The sequence below is a fragment of the Lycium barbarum genome, chromosome 1 (assembly GCF_019175385.1).
Source record: "Lycium barbarum isolate Lr01 chromosome 1, ASM1917538v2, whole genome shotgun sequence".
NCBI lineage: Eukaryota > Viridiplantae > Streptophyta > Magnoliopsida > Solanales > Solanaceae > Lycium > Lycium barbarum.
In genome coordinates, this window is record NC_083337.1 from 96,270,714 (window position 1) to 96,274,885 (window position 4,172).

Here is a 4,172-nt window from a genome sequence, read left to right on the forward strand (position 1 = left end):
TCAACAGCGACACATATAATGTTAACCATTTTTCTTCTAAGTTTTAGTTATTATTCCCCCGTTCACTTTTACTTCTCTACTTTTGAGTTTGCATGTCCTTTAAGAATTAATAAATGAAGTATATATTTTACTATAATACTCATATTAATTGGTGTATAGTTTGAATAGACTTGGAAATAAGTAATTAATGTTAAGGGTAAAACAAGAAAAAAAAAAAGTTTGTCTTTCTCTTGATATTGCTAAAGTGGACAAGTAAAAGTAAAAAAATTATTTTTAGTATAGTGGACAGAAAGAGTAATTTGTTTAGCATGTGCATTAACGTTAAGGACTCCATGTGCACTTTTACCTATGTATCCTACTCTCTCCGGATAAAAAATAGTGTCCACTTAGCTATATGCACACTCTTTAAGAAAATACAAACTCCTAGAAAAAAATAAGTAATATGACTAAACTACCCCTAATTAAATAGGTATTGAAATTTAATCCGATAACACTTAATAGGGGCAAATTTGAAAAAATAATATTAATTCTTTCTTGATTTGATAAGTGAACACTCTTTTTGATAATTTTTTGTGCGGATTGTCCTTCAAAGGCACTGGTCTTTAACTTTTTCCCCTCAAATTGCTGATCTTTAATTTTTGCCCTTCGCTTAAAAAGGTGACCGAAAATACCTTGAGGTTCTGGGTTCGAACCCCCGCTTGGTAAAAAAAAAACCGCAAGGCAAGGCTTTGCAAAAAGTCTGCCTTATGCGGCAGAGTTTGCCTTAAGGTATAACTAAAGTCTACCCTATGCGGCAGATGTTGCCTTAAGGCATAACTAAAAGTCTGTCGTATCCAGCAGACTTTTAGTTACACCTTAAGGCAAAGTTTGCCGCATAAGGCAGACTTTTCGCGAAGCCTTACCTTGCGAATTGTTTTTTATTTTTATGATTAAGCCAGGGTTCAAATCCAGTACCTCAGAGTATTTTAAGCGAATGACAAAAATTAAAGACCACCTCCAAAGAAGGGCAATCGTACAAATTTCTCCTTTTTAACCAAAAAAATAAATAAATTAAATGAACACTCTTTTTAATCCGGAGGAAATTCTTGATCAGAGTTCTCAGTCACAATACACTGGAAATGATTTGAATAAATGGGAGAATAGTTGTTTCAGTTATGCACGTTTTTATGTCAAAGAGGCATTCATGAATAAATATAAAACTTTAAATTGAATAATGGGAGAGTGGTCTTATGAATGATGTGAGGGGGCCGGTTGGACTCGGGACTAAATATCTCGATAGACATCATAAAAGTGAACGATAACTAATGCTTATCCGTCCAAAAAGAAGTGTCACATTTATAAAAATTGCATCAATTAAGAAATCAATAAATACAATGCGAAGTTTATTAAATTATCCTTATTTATTAGGTGTTTTTTTTTTAAAATTGAGCAATATTAAAAATGGCTACTTCTTTAATACTTAAGGCATAGTTGAAAACACTTGCCAATTTTTGTCTTGAATTCCTTAAATGACACTTATTTTAGGACAATCGTTTTTACTAAGGTGACAGTTATTTTGAGACGAAGGGAGTGTTAATCTTAATTTCATTTTTTAATATTATAATTCATAGGATTAGTGTTGAGGTGCTTATATTAAAGGAATTATTTCAAAAATCTCCCCGTTGTTTAACTTTGTAACGCTAAACTTATAGTGTTTACATACAGTGTTATCTGCAATCAGTACTTTTCAGAAACACTAACTTGATTGCAGATATATAAAATTGTCACTAGATCCTTCCTAATGTGTGTATTAACATTTCAGATGTTCATTCTATTAGCAGGGAACTAGTGGTGATAGAATGTGTCTGTATCTTAGTAAAGATCTCCACACTGTAGTTGAACAATATTCTGATTTTCTAAAAAACTGAGATTGAAGATCCGCTGCATGTTCAGTTTGCCTGATGAATATTCAGTAGGTTTTGATTTCATGATTTCATAGCACCTGCTGAGAGCTTTGAAGTGTTCATAGATGACTTCAAACCAAGACAATTTTGACATGCTGCGTGCATATATTGACTATCCTGATTTCTACATATTTTTTTGTTATTTGATTTATTTCCAGCAGCTTGGGACTTGTCGTAAGTGCTGATTTTTTTTTCTTTCTTATTGCTTTCTGTAAGACTGTTATTTTATTTGTTTATTTAACCACTAGGTAATACTGGTTTTTGCTTGAAAAAGACGTTTACCTTGATGATTTTATAATATATTCCAGAACTATCATTCTTCTTGCTTTAATTAACATACTAGCAATATATGCCAGAACATATTTATTCACTTTAATTAGCCAGTTTTTAAGATTTGTATTTTGAAAATAACTTTTAAAAACATTTTAATTGTTATTATATATAGCAACATATACAAAATGTATTTTATGTACCATCACTTTAGTTATAATTAAAAAATAGATTTTAAAAATTAAAAACATATGATGGAATTAAGTTTTTGAGATGGAAAGAGTTGGACTTTTTTTCTCATTCTCATGACAATGAAAGTTATTCATCGATGTGAAAAATAAAATTAGTAAGAATATGAGGGAAAATTAATATTTTGATTCTAGATTTTTTCTTTTAAATTCTTTAATATCTTATATGTATACCGACAGGTTGATATCCATCTTAATTAACTAACTGTTCAAATCCAAACATAAGAATCATTATTGTATATATTGGATTTTTTAAAAGCAAAACTAATAAAATATTTTTATTAAATTAATTAAAAAATATATTATAATTTTTTATATTAACAATTATAGATAAAAAAATTGTTACAAAGAAATGAAAATTAGAAAGATATATGTTATATCGTAAATCACCAAATTTTAATTCCGAAATGAAAATATAAAGTAATACATTTTATAAATATAAAGAAATAATAATCAGATAATGCAAACGAGAGTAAAATAAGTAAAATATTGATAAATAGGAAAACGGGGATAAAAGTCACTGCCACCCTTCACTTGTACTTATCCACGTTAACATATCAAGAGAAAGAATTTTTTCTTCTTCTTATTTTACCCTTCACATTAATTACTCATTTTCAAATCATATTCTAAGGCTATTGAGACTAGATACGCCAATAAATATGAATATTATGATAAAATATATACTTCATTTATTAATTCTTAAAGAACGTGAAAAGTGGACAAGTAAAAGTGCACGGAGGGAATAAATATGTGTAGGAGAATTAAAATTGAAGTGCATACGTGTATGCATGAGAAGAGAATAAATACTCAGTAATATGACATATGTCCAAGTGGGATAAAAAAGTAGTTGGTTAAAGTGTACAATTTATATAACTTTTGGTACAAATTTACATTGTTATTGTTCGTCCTCTCTTCACGTTTAAAGTATTGACAAAGAAGGAAAATAGGGATAAAAGTCACTCTCTCCGTTCACTTTTATTTATCCATGCTAACATATCGAGAGAAAGAAATTTTTGTTCTTATTATTAATTTTACCCTTCACATTAATTACTCTTTTTCAAATATTATGGTAAAATATATACTCCCTCCGTCCCATATTACTTGCCACTTTTCCTTGTGCACGCCCCTTAAGAAATCATAAATAAAAGATGTATTTTACTATCTTACCCCTATCTGTCTCCAATAAATACATTATAATCAAAATTGACTATTTTCAAGAACATTTATTATTAAGGGTAAGATGAAAAAGATTTAATTAATTTTATCTTAGTTTTGTAAATGAACAAGTAATTTGGACATATATTTTTAGTAATGTAACCAAGTAATATGGGACGGAGAGGGTAAGATGAGAAAGATTTAATTAATTTTATCTTGATTTTATAATGAACAAGTAATTTGGACATATTTCTATTATTTTTAGTAATGTGGCCAAGTAGTATGGGACGGAGGGAGTACTTCATTTATTAATTTTTAAAGAACGTAAAAAGTCAAAAGTGAACAAGTACACGGAGGAAATAAATGTGTTGGAGAATTAAAATTGAAGTGCATACGTGTATACATGAGAAGAGAATAAATATTCAGTACTATGACACATGTCCACGTGGGATTAAAAAGTAGTTGGTTAAAGTGTACAATTTATATAGCTTTTGGTACAAGTATTCATTGTTGTGTTAGTCCCTCTTGGACACTTATATATAATAGAATCAAATCA